Source organism: Furipterus horrens, unplaced genomic scaffold, assembly GCF_987537825.1.
Source record: "Furipterus horrens unplaced genomic scaffold, mFurHor1.1.pri manual_scaffold_17, whole genome shotgun sequence".
NCBI classification, from domain to species: Eukaryota; Metazoa; Chordata; class Mammalia; order Chiroptera; family Furipteridae; genus Furipterus; species Furipterus horrens.
In genome coordinates this window covers 73,712,812-73,726,242 of record NW_028327187.1, presented here as the reverse complement: position 1 = coordinate 73,726,242, position 13,431 = coordinate 73,712,812, and positions in this window count along the sequence as shown.

Below are 13,431 nucleotides of genomic sequence, written 5' to 3'. Positions count from 1 at the left end.
ACATTTGGGGGAGGGGTCCAAGAGGGAACAACGCCACCCACCCAGCACTCGCCCCCCTTTCAGGCACCTCTCCCACTTTCGTATTGGACTGGCGCCCCTCTAGCTGCTGCCCCTGCTGTCGTTCTGTTAGAAGGTATTCTTCAGATGTCCAGCCTTTAGGGTAATTAGCTGGACTTGGGTCCTGGGAACCAGACCTCCGTGGTTGCATGCTCCAACCAAGGAGAACAAGGAACTTAACCTAACTGTTATTCCTTTGAGGAGTGACCTATTCCTTTGAGCAATGAACTGGGGAATAGTGGAAAATTTTTGTCTATACAAGCTGTATTTCTGTCCAAGTTCCTGCACCTGCAGGAACAGGAATGCACCTGAAATGCTTTATAACCGCCCCCCCCCAATCCCTAGGGTCGGGGCTGTTCACCTAAGTCCAGCTTGTGGATGGGTGGACAGTCGCTGGCCAGCTAAAATAAATGTCACAATTTGAAATTCAAATTGTCTCGGACTCTCCATTCTCGCTAATGCACCATAACAGTTCCCAGAGTAGGCGGGTCTGCAGACGTTCCAGGACCGTGGGGCTCTTTAAACAAGCAGACTCTGCTGAGAGAATGGCAGTTTCTGCTTCCACCCCAACCCCCACTGGCCTGCACAGTCAAAAGCAATGAGACTTGATTTTCCCCAGTGCTGGGACCACGAGTTGTGAGGTCTGGTGAGGAGCTGGTAATGCTCCCCAATTGCCCTTCCTGACCTTTTAAAACATGTGACTGCGCTTTCTGCTGCCCTGCCGCTGCCATCGCTGCTGCCGTCACCACACGTTGTCTTCCCTGCCCCAGCTCCACACCCCTTGCCTGTCTGGATGAGCATCTCTTCCCTATATCTCTGTTTGCTGGACTTCCATGCAGCCTACTCCTCTGGAACTTCTGGTTGTTTCTGGTCTCAAGGCAGCTGTATTCCTTCCCAGTTGTGGAAAGAGATGCAGAGTGTCTGTCTACGCCTCCATCTTGGCCGCCCAATTATGCTTCTTAATCCCTGCACCATTGTCCCATTTCTCCCCCTTCTCGCTCCCAGCTGATAACCCTCCAAATGATTCCCATACCTATGATTCCATTCCTGTTCTGGTTTGCTTAGTTGGATTTTGTTTTTATTTTTTAGATTCATTTGTTGATAGTTGTGAGTTTGTTGTCATTTTAATGTTCATAGTTTTGTTCTTTTTCTTAAAGAAGTCCCTTTCACATAGCAATGGCTTGGTGATGATGAACTCTTTTAGCTTTACCTTGTCTGGGAAGCACTTTATCTGTCCTTCTGTTCTAAATTAGAGCTTTTCTGGATAGAGTAATCTTGGTTGTAGGTTCTTGCTTTTCATCACATTGATTACTTCTTGCCAGTCCCTTCTTGCCAGCAAAATTTCTTTTAAGAAATCAGCTGACAGTCTTATGGGAACTCCTTTGTAGGTAACTCTCTGCGTTTCTCTTGCTGCTTTTAAGATTCTCTCTTTATCTTGAACCTTTGGCATTTTAATTATGATGTGTCTTGGTGTGGTCCTCTTTGACTCTAGCTTCTTTTGAACTCTCTGTGCTTCCTGTACTTGTATGTCTATTTCCTTTGCTGAAGTAGGGAAGTTTTCCTTCATTATTTTTTCACATAAGCTTTCAACTTCTTGCTTTTTCTCTTCTCTTTCTGGCACCTCTATGATTCAGATGTTGGCGTGTTTAAAGTTGTCCCAGAGGTTCCTAAGTCTCTCCTCATTTTTTTCAATTCTCGTTTCCTCATTCTGTACTGATTGACTATTTTTGTTCTTCCTTATATTCCAAATCATTGATTTGAATGCTGGTTTCCTTCCCTTCACCATTGGTTTTATGTGGATTTTCCTTCGTTTCATATAACATAGGCTTCACTTCTTCCTTTATGCATTTGCTGTATTTAAGCATATCTGTCCAGCCTGTGAGCATCTTTATCACCAGTGTTTTGAGCTCTACACCTGTTAGGTTGTCTATTTCCTCGTTGCTTAGTTTTCCCACTGCAACCTTGATTCGTTCCTTCTTTTGCACCATAGTTCTCTGTCTCCTCATCTTGAGAGGCTCCTGTGTTTGTTTTCCTCTGTGTCTTAGGTAGAGCTGTTGCACCTATTATATTTTAAGGGGTGGAGCCTTAGGTATATGTCAGTATGGGCGACTAGTTTCACCACGTTGTAGTTGTGGCACTGTATGTGGGGGAGAGGTCTTAGAGGGAACAATGCTGCTTGCTCAGCACTTGTCCCTTTTCCAGGCACATCTCCCAATTCCCATATGGGACTGGTGCCCCTCTAGCTGTTTCCCTGGCCACCGTTCCCAGAGTGGGTGGGTCTTCAGACATTCTAGGACCATGGGGGCCCTTTAAACAAGTGGACTCTACTGAGAGACCAGCAGTTTTTTCCTCTTTCCTAACCCCCAGTGGTTTGCACAGTCAGAAACAATAAGGCTTTATTTTTCCTGGTGCTGGTACCGTGAGGTGAGCTGTGTGGTCTAGGTGGTGCTGGGAGCACTGCCCAGGTGTCCCCCCCCCCGTACTTTTTAAAATGTGTGACTGCGCTTTCTCCCAGCCCGCCACTCTCACTGCTGGTGCTACCACCATACCATGTCTACTGTGCCCCAGCTCCACCCCCTCCTACCTGTCTCAATTAGTATTTCTTCTTTATATCTTTGTTTGTTGGATTTCCATGCAGCTTGATTTTCTGGAACTTCTGGTTGTCTCTAGTTTTGAGGTAGTTGTATTCCTTCTTAGTTGTGGAGGGAGATGCAGCATGTCTGTTTAAGCTTTCATCTTGGCTGGAAGTACTAAAAGACTTTTTCTATACTTATTTACATGATCAAATGTTTTTTATTTCCTCTAATTTTTTAGGGTAGGGAATTAGCATGGAAAATATTTTCTAATGTAAAATCATATTTTTATTCCTCAGACACAGACTGTTCATTTAATTCACTGCTCTATTGCATATGCTAATAATCACCAGAAAAATTTCGAGCGGCATCCTGCAATATACCTGACCACTAGTCCTAAGACCTCTCATCATCAAAACTAAGGAATACCTGTGACACTGTCACAGCCCAGAGCATCCCCAGAAGGCATGGTGACTGCATGTAATGTGAGATCTTTCATGGGATCCTGAAACAAGAAAAGGACATTAGATAAAAACTAAAGAAATCTGAATAAAGTGTGGATTTTTGTTAATAACATTGTAACAATTTTCATTAATTGTGACAAACGTACCATAATATAACATGTTAATAATAGAAGAAAATGGATGTGGAGCATAGGGCAACTCTATATACTATTTTTGCAAAAATTTTTGTAAATCTAAAACCATTCTAAAGTTAAAAGTTTATTAAAAATTAAAAAAAGAAAATTTAGCAAACTATATAAAGGATATATATTGAAAAACCCACAGCAAACATTATACTTATGTCAGGAAATGTTAAAAGCTTTTAAGTTGAAATGGATACCTGCTATCACCAATTCTATTCAATATTTTGAGAGAAATACTATCCAGTGCAGTAAGGGAAGCATAAAAATAAAAGAAACAAAGCTGCCACAATAGATGATTAGATTGTGTGTGAAGAAAATTCAAAGGAGCTTAAGTTAAACTATTGAATCAATGAAAGTGTATATAAAGGTTGCTGCATTTAACATCAATATGCAGAAAGTAAACTTTGTTTTAACAGCAATGAACAGTATGAAAATGAACACAAACAAAATGTATTCTGTAACATATCATACCAAAATATCAAGTAAGAATAATTCTAGCCAAAGAACATTTAAGAACTTTATGAAAAATGTCAAAAATGCTATTTAGATAAATTAATGAAGTTCCACATAAATATTAAATATAATATGATCATAGATGTGAAGATTCAATATTGTAAATATGTTAGTTCTTCCAAAAATTAATCTATAGATTGACTGCAATCCCAATAAATATCCCAAAAGGCTTTTGTGGGTGAATGTGTGCATTTGTGTTCATTTGCGTATAAAACATAACACAGTGTTTCTAAAATTTAAATTGATATAAATTAGGCCAAGGCACTCTTGAGATATTAGAAGTAAGACAAGTTATGCTACTAGATAAGGATTGTTAAAATGCAACAGTAATTAAGTTTGTGGTATGGGTGCAGGGGTTAACAGACTGATAGAACTGAATAGAGCCCTAAAATAGACATGCTTATATGTGGACCCTTCATTTATGAAAAGGGTACAATTTCAGAGCAGCAGGAAAAGGAAAGTCTTTTATGAATGATAGTCAAACAACTGGAAATCCACATAGAAACCAAAATGGAACTGGAGCCCTCCTGTCACTATACAATATTTCAACTACAGAGGGATTAAAGACCTCCTTTTAAATTTGTTATTATAAAAATGTTCAATCATACATATAAGTATACAGAATAGTAATATGAACCTTCATATATTCTATCATCTAGAGCAGAGATTTTCAACCTTTTTCATCTCATGGTACACATGAACTATTTACTAAAGTTCTGCAGTTGAAAATTGCTGATCTGTGTCAAGTAGAGCATGAATGATGCTGGAGGGGAAAGGACTGAAAGGTCCTGGGGACATTGGTGAGACCAATAACAAAAAAGGTGAAATTGATATGAATTGAGAAGGAGGATAGGAAATGGTAGCTCCTTCTCCCTTGTTTCCAACACTGATGGCCTTGCTACCTTCATGGGACTTTGTTTTCAAAGAGCAGGACCAGGTACTTAGCCATGGCTTGGGAGAAGGCTACCTGGGCCAAGGATATGTTTATTTAGTTTCCCACTACACCCATCTTTCTGATGACCTCTGGAGCTCTGAAGAGTATGTCTTGATGTACCTGTAGTGTATGACTTGACAGTATGACTCAAGAGACTCATGACAAGGGGATGTTTTGCTCTGGAGAAGATATCCTGAATATCCTGCTGTCTTTCAGAAAACTCTTTATGTAGATCCCCACTATTGAGGCTTGGGTTACTTAAGGGAGCACAAGAGAGGCCTCTTTCCTTCCTGAGGCCAAAGGTACTTTAGATGATGAGAAGATAGGGATCACAGAATGATTTCACAGTGGTCAAGGAGCTTCCCCAGATGGCAATGGGACGACCTCCTCCTCTAGCACATGAACTACCACCAGTCTGGGAAGGATGTGTCACGTAAGTGTCTTTTATTTATTTATTTATTTATTTATTTTTTGTTTTTCAATTACATTTGTCCCATTTTTCCCCCATTGCTCTTCCCTACCCAGCCCACCCCTTCCTCCCACTATCATATCCCTCCCCATTGTCCATGTCCATGAGTCATTTATACACGTTCCTTGACTAAACTCTTCCCTTACTTACCCCCTTCTCTCCCTACCCCCTCTCCCCTATTGACTGCTATTCTGCTCCTTGTCCTATTTAGTTCATTTGTTTATGTTGTTCTTTAGTTTCCTGTATTAGCTGATATCATATGGTATTTTTCTTTCTTTGCCTGGCTTATTTCACTAAGCATAATTCTCTCTAGTTCCGTCCATGTTGTCACAAATGGCAGGAGTTCCTTCTTTCTCTCTGCTACATAGTATTCCATTGTGTAAATGTACCACAGTTTTTTGATCCACTCATCTACAGATGGGCACTTAGGCTGATTCCAGCACTTCATGTAAGTGTCTTAATGAAGTCCCTGCACCATCTAAATAGGATTTGAAGCACCTGATTTAGAAAGGCTGCAGTTTCATTCTCTGAATCAAATTTGGGTTACCCATAGATAGGGCCACAAGTTTGTTGGCTGAGGGGTCCCTACAGGAGGAAAGAGTCCATGTCATCTCATCCAACCATTGGGAGTTGTTAGCTTAGGAATGGGCCCAGTCCACACTTCTTTTCAGCTGCCCCCACTATTAACAGTACTCTCAGAAGAATTCAGAAACCCTGAGATTACAAAAGTTTACTTGTAGTTTTTCAGAGATTTCACTGAAGTCTTGGGGCATCTTCAGGTCCACTTTGTCCAGGACCAACTCAGCTATAGCAGGATTTGCTTTCTTCCTCAGTTTTGGTTTTAGTGTCTCAAATGCAGTTAGCTTATTCTTGTAGCTGCAACTGGGTATAAATCCTCAGTTGTAAAGGTGGAAAGCTCAGATAAGAAAGGTCTTCTCCCAAACCTGGACACAGCTCAGGAATGGGTTTCAGCTTTTGGTACTATGATCTCTGGAATTTTGGTAGTGCAGGTGTTTGAAATAGTAAAAAGCTGTCTTTCCTTTTTCTGTGAGGAAGGGATGAGAGGCATGATTGCCTGCCTTAAGCTTCTAGTGGACACTGAACCCATACCCACACACAATGATGTGACCTTCAGCCAGTGGAACTGCTCTAGATGGGAGTAGTGGTGATTGACTTATAGTGGCTGGAAGGACAAATTGGAACCCTATCCTTAGGGAAGATACAATTTCCTCCAGAGACCAGAAAGCCCTCTTTCAAGAATGGCAGAAACTCTCATGGATGAATGGCAGCAGTTTGGAATTTTAATGTATGTTGCTGACTCGTGTGAAAGTTAAAGGAGAGAAGTCTACAACAAAAGGAGCCCATGAGTGCCTCTGAGTGGGAAGAGGAGCAAGTAACATCCCTGCGAAGATTACTTCTCCTTATAGTTGGGTCAGGCTATAAGTTCTAGCTAATGAGTTGTGAATGTGAGTGATGAGTGTCCTTTCCAACCACTGCAATGTTTAATCACTGGTGTGAGACTCCCTTCCCACTTTCCCTTCCCCTTACTACAAAGATGAAGTACATGTCAATGAAGCCTCTGTTAGCATGTCCCGGAGTGGCTACAATAAGCAGAAGCTTCCTTGATGACCTGTGTTGGACACAGAAAGTGAGAAAGAAATAAAGATGTTTTTGGGTTAAGTCACTGGGATTTCAGGATTGTTACCACAGCACACACACTAACCTCTCCTGACTTATTATCTTGTAACAAATTTGGCATTACATGGTCAGCCATTGTCTGGAAGAGACCCTTCTATTCCTCTGTAGAGTGTCAGGATGGGGATTGTTCTGGAGTCTTTGCCTACACCAGACTACAAACACTGTAACAGAAGAGGGTCTTCGGTTAGGGGTAAAATTGTGTGTGAAAGAGGTAGGCCAACATTAACAATAGATAGATACATTTGTATTTTGGCCATGGAGGTGTGCCACTTGAATGTCCAGCAAAATAACCTATTGTAGGTGGCAGAGTTGCTTGCCAGTTGCAGCTGAGTTTGTGATGAGGCCACACTCTACCCAGGCTGCTTTCATCCAATTATTTAGCATGGCAGGGATAATAATGCTTGATCCAGCCTTTTCTTGACAAGAAAGCTCAAGCAATTATGTGAGCATATAGCTCAGACTCCCATACCATCTAGTATAGTTGTACCAGAGCTCCTTTCCCAGCTTTCACTTATGACCATATGGGCTTCCTTTAGACCCTGGCTGGTTTAAGCATGGGCTGGTTCAGTGTGTGGGTACAAGGTTAAAATGGATGGCACTTGAAAGAATGTGGGGAATGCAAATCTTCCTAATGGGTAGAGCTTTCAGTGGTGTACCACACCTGGGGTGAGGATGGGATGGCTAGTAGGTCAGGGTGTGGGAAAAGAGAGGACTGGAAGAGACCCCCAAATGAACAGGGTCTTGCCCAAGAGAAACAGGTTATTCCAGGCAGAAGTGTGGGCTGGGTCCACTACCTCCAATAAATTTTTAACCTCCATTTCCCCCATGTGCTATTAAAGGGAAACTTTGTAATAAGCTGCTTTATAATTGAAATTTAAAAATCTAGAGTTAAGGATGTAAAACCGCATCTTGTTGTAAGCTTAGCCTTGCTATTGGAAAAGTTCATATTCAAATTCTGGTACTTGTTCATCGTGCAGTCTCTGAGATGCTTCCAGACAACTAGAAAGAACCTCCTTTGAGTCTCCTGATGAATAGGTCCTTATCCCCTTTTGCTTTTAAACTTATGAATGTAAAAATATAATTAAGGTTATTAAAAAATAAAACAAATTTGCCTCACTCCTGTTACCTTACTAATTTCCTTGAGATCCTGGTCAGGAGGAGAGCTTGGGACAGACCTGGACTGGGTAAGAAGCACCATAACAGCACCAAGGGGTCCCTGGGAGGCCCTGCCATGGTCTGGAGGAAGCTAGGCCAATGTAGGAGGCTGGGAAGAGAGACCTGGTAAAAGCCTGGAGAGGTTGAGACAGAAGCAATAAAGGGGGAGGGAAACCACACCCTCCTTCTCTTACCTGATAGCTTAGGGTAGTTGTATAATCAGTGGGTAGTGACAGTCGGACCACTCAAGGGACACAAGCTCCACCTGGGGTCGTAGGCCATATTCAGACTTGCTGACTCGTCAGCAACAACTTAACCAGCAGAAGAGAACTCAACAGCTTAGCAGGCTCCAGATATCCTGTGAAAACTGCCCTCCCCCCAACTGCATTTCCTCCTTCTGTATGTACCTGTGACAACACCAACTCCCTCATCCCATGGGCAGATCAGCAAAGCAGCCCCTGTAGGGTGTGAATGTACAACTCTCTCCTGGCCTGCTTTGGACACAAAAGGAACCACAGAGGAGCCATTAGGTTAGGATTCCTGTTGCAACTTCAAGAGCTCCATCAAAAGGTGCTTGGAAACAAACACAGGAGACTTCCGGCCAAGATGGAGGCTTCAACTGATACGCCCCGTCTCCCTCCACAACTAAGAAGGAATACAACTACTGCAAAACCAGCAATAACCAGAAGTTCTAGAAAATAAATGGAAGTCCAATGTATGAAGTTATAAAGAAGTGGTGCTCATCCAGAGAGGTAGGAGGGGCGAAGCCAGGGAGGAGAGATCAAGCTGTGTTCTCTGTGGTAGCAGAAATGACAGCGGCAGGACAGCAGTAAGCACAGACACCCGTATTTAAGCCGAGGCGAGAAGCACCTGGGGAGCACCCCTGGCTGCAGACCAGACCCGTCAGCTTCCGATTCCAAAGCCAGGGAAGGCAGACCTCCATTGCCTTGGACAGTGAGGCCCGGTGGGGGTGGGGATGGAGGAGGAGGCTCCCAGTCTCTCAGCAGAGATTGAACATCAGAAATCCATCTTGGACCCCCACCCACACAGAAAATGCCCGCTTGTGATGAGTGCACAGGGCTCTACCCCCGATAGCATAGGAGGTGTGACAGCCCTGCCCAGGAAGCAAAGGTAAACACAAAACTGTTCAGGATGGCACAGATCATGATAGAGATCCCAGTGACACAGCTGACCAGACAGCAAATTTCTAATCTAACGAAGCAGCAGATAGGAAATCTTTCTGAGGCACAGTTCAGAGCTTTGCTTATAAAAGTGCTTACAGACCTAACAGCAGACCTTAAACAAGACAGGGAAGGAATGAAGGCTAGTCCTGCTGAAATGGACAAAAACATATACGAAAGTAGTGGTGAAGGCAAGAAAACCAGAGATCAAATCAACAAATCGGAACCTAGGGAAGGAACAAACAGTCAACCAGTGCAGAAAGAGGAAATGAGAAGTGAGGAAAATGAGGAGAGGCTCAGAACCTTATCGGACAGCTATAAGCGGGCCAACATCCAAATCATAGGGTTGCCAGAAGGTGAAGAAGAAGAACTAGAAATGGAAAAATTATGTGAAAAAATAATGAAGCAGAACTTCCCTAACTTGGGGAAGGAAATAGACTTACAGGTCCAGGAGGCACAGAGAGTTCCAAAACAACTAGATCCAGGGAGAACCACACCAAGACACATAATGATCGAAATGTCAAAAGGATAGAGAGAGAATCTTAAAAGCAGCAAGAGAGAAGAAGAGAATTACATACAAAGGCGTCCCAATAAGACTGTCAGTTGATTTCTCAAAAGAAACTCAGCAGGCAAGAAAGGACTGGCAAAAAATATTCAAAGTAATGAAAATCAAAAACCTGCAACAACAATTACTCTATCCAGCGAAGCTGTCATTCAGAATAGAAGGGTAGAGAAAGTGCTTCCAGGACAAAGTAAAACTGAAGGAGTTCATCAGATCCAAACCACTGTTATATGAAATGTTAAAGTGACTTGTTTAGGAGAAAGAGGATCAAAACTGTGAACATTAAAATGAAAACTGCATCACAATAACCAACAACAGAAGCTAGGGAACCGAAACAAAGGGAGACTAAGTAGGCAACGAGAGTGTGAAAAGAAGTATAGGTATGGGGAACATTATGGGGGAGGCCAGCAGGGAGGGGGAAGGGGGAAAGGGAGGGAGATGGTAAGGGAATTAAGAAGCATAGTAGGAGGGAGTGGAGTAGATAGGAAGATGTTGAGAAGAACTATATGCACAACCAATGGGCATGGACTAAGGGGGGGCAACTGGAGGGAGGGATGTCACTGGGTGGAGGGGAACAAAGGGAAAAGAAATTGGGACATCTATAACAGCATAATCAATAAAGCATATTAAAAAAAAATAAAGGTGCTTGAAGGTAGGTGTTCTGACAAATGTGGGCCACAGCGAGGATCCGCAGCACCATCAGCACAACACTGTAATGTGACTCTACAAAGTTTTAAAAACCTGAGCATGATACCTTCATCCTACCTTCACAGGATTCTCTTGTTCTCTATTCTGCACACCCACATCTGCAAAGATTTTTAAAAATGCCTTTTATGAAGACCCCCACCACCACCATGGAAATAAATGTCCACATTGTATTTTGGCACCACAATGGCTTGCTGTGTTTTAAAATATTTTGTTTCAAATGGCTTGCACAAAAGTGGAAACTAATTTCAATTGTGATGTTATCATTTCCCATCTGCTTGAAATCCATCGATTTAAATGTCACAGGGTATGAGGAGGGCAAGGCCCAAAGCCGGGGGGAGGTGAAAGTGAGCAATGGAAACCAGAGGCTTCCTGGGCTCAGATAAAGCTCCCACCCAACTAAACAGAGAGGAAACACAATGATGCACAAGCATATTTGCCATTATATATATATTTATTTTCCCCATTTGGCTATTTACAAAACTTTACTTCAGCATATTTTTCAGAAGCATAATTTTATGTTTCTTCATGTTATTCTTTTTTGAAGTCAGAATGGTCATCTTTTTCATGCAAGAATTTACATTTAATAAGGACAAAGGGTACCAGGTTATCTTGTGGAGTATTTGCTGCTCTGTGCCCTTTTGTGGGTCAGGCCATCCAGGGCATGTGGGTCTTGGTCCTCCTCCTTTCTTGGTTTTCACTGCCTGGGCCCAGCATCTGTCCCGGAGATGTATATGCGTACGAGTGTAGTTTTACTTTATTTCATCTGCCTTCAGAATGACACTGCCTTGGCTGCCTTCTGAAGAGTTCTCTGGCACTGTGGTCAGTTGCACTACACTTGGGCAATTTCAGTTCTGCTGATGACTATTGGGCCCAGGGACACAATCTGGCAAGATGGTGGGTGTGAAGTCTCACACATGCTGAATCAGCAAAGGTGACCCTGACCAACTGGGGCTATTTCATAATTGAAGTATATGAGGGAGACACTATAATACCCTCCCCCTCCCTACCCTGAAAACCCAACACTGATAATAAATATTTCATATTGATCACAGGACACTATACAACAAACACAAACACACTGCACTTTGTAGGACAAGTCACGATTTCCTTTGATGCTCAACACCACAGTAGGGTACCATGCAGGTGGATAACTTAGCAAATTCATTAATTAGTTAATAGTTCAGAGGGTTACCTCTTTTATGTACAGAATAAGGAATGGCCACAGTTTCAGCAAAACACAGTTCTAAATATGCAAAGAGTTTGCAGCCTTGCTATTAACAAGATGACATGGACTGTACGAATACATTTGACAAGCTCTGGTATGACCCCACAGATTGTCTGTTATCTCTGCAAAGGCACCCCACAGTGGCAGATGGAACAGGTGAGAACTTGGTAGGAAACATGTCACACATCTCCACAACAAAATGACACTTTGGAGAACTAGAGGTTGTCTTTCCTATAGTAGTGATGGACAGGGGATTCTAGGGAGAATCCATGTGAGAAAAAGAAAGGGAAGGTGGGTAGAGGAGTAAAGTGGGAGTTGCTCCATCCCAGACTCAGCAACACTTTTCCCTCTACCCAAGCTCCAAATATCACCACAAGCATTCTCTGATTTGCTGGGGCTGAGAAAAGCTCCATGGGCTGAACCCCAGGAATGCCCTGCTAGATGCGCTGCACTTCCAGAGTTACTTGGTGTGAGGTATGGGGTGGGAGGGGATATAGGCAGCCAGTTAGAGGAGGGTGTGCTTGCACCACTAGGGACAACTAAGGAGGGGGCTCAACGATGATGCTGAAGACAGAACACACATAGAATATGACAAGAGGAGATCTGGCAATTTTCAGGTTAAAATGACCAACTTCATGGTGAACTCAGAAGGTTCAACTTTCTGAAAAGGTGTCATTGCCAGACCTCCACCTCACCTTGACACTTACCCTCACACAGTATGAGTCGCAGTAGAGTTCAACACATTGCAGCACATTAGGGCAAGATAGTCTTTTTAAGGTATACTATTATATCTAGCTACGTGGATCTATAGAGATATTTACAACTGGCCTTTGTACCCTTCTTCAGTGTTTGAAGTCTTCCTGTGCACTGCTGTCAGACACATCTTAAAACACCTTTTTTGTCCCTCACTGCTCCAGTCTCTTTCACCAGTATGACCTCACCCTAAATGAGCTGCTTACCTCCTACAGAGCTCAAAGACCTTCCAGGATCCTGGAAACCCAAATCCAAACTAATCAACCAATGCTTAAGCCTTTCTGTAGTCAAGGTAGGAGCTTCATATGTAGGGTCATTGTTCTCCTTTCAACCTGGATCTCTCTGTGAGGGGTGTCCAAAAAGAAGCAATCTTAGACTTTCCAGTGGCAACTTTCTTGTTTTTATCTGTCTTACAAGGTTGTTAGTGTGTGTGTGCATACAAATGTAAATGCATGTGATTGTGTTTGTGAATATATGTGTGGCTGTATGTTTTGTGCATGTCTGTGTATGTATATACTGATGAGGGTGAGCACTCAATGTGCATGTACATCTCTGTAGATGTGAACATGTAGGAGGCTATATTTATATGATGCATGTATAGAAAAGGAGAAATGACAAGCTGGGCTGATCTAGGCAGTCAGTCCCTGGGGCTCTTTGCACTTCTCTCCTTGGTCAGCCCTCTCAACCCTTTGACTATCTCTTTCCTTGGAGGAGGTAGAAAGAGGAAATTCCAAATCCAAGGCTGATGTTCAGCCAACAACCATCCCAGGATGACTACTAAAGTGCCCCTGCCCCTGAATGGGCCCACCACCACAGTCCATGCCTGCAGTCATCTCCCAGGCACCTTTGGTTCTCTGCATCCAGTTGCTAGCAGCCAATTCCCTGGGCCATTTCCTCACATCACCTACCTGCTTGGGGCTGCCTCCAAGGTCAGGCTTACAAGGTGATTGGAATAAA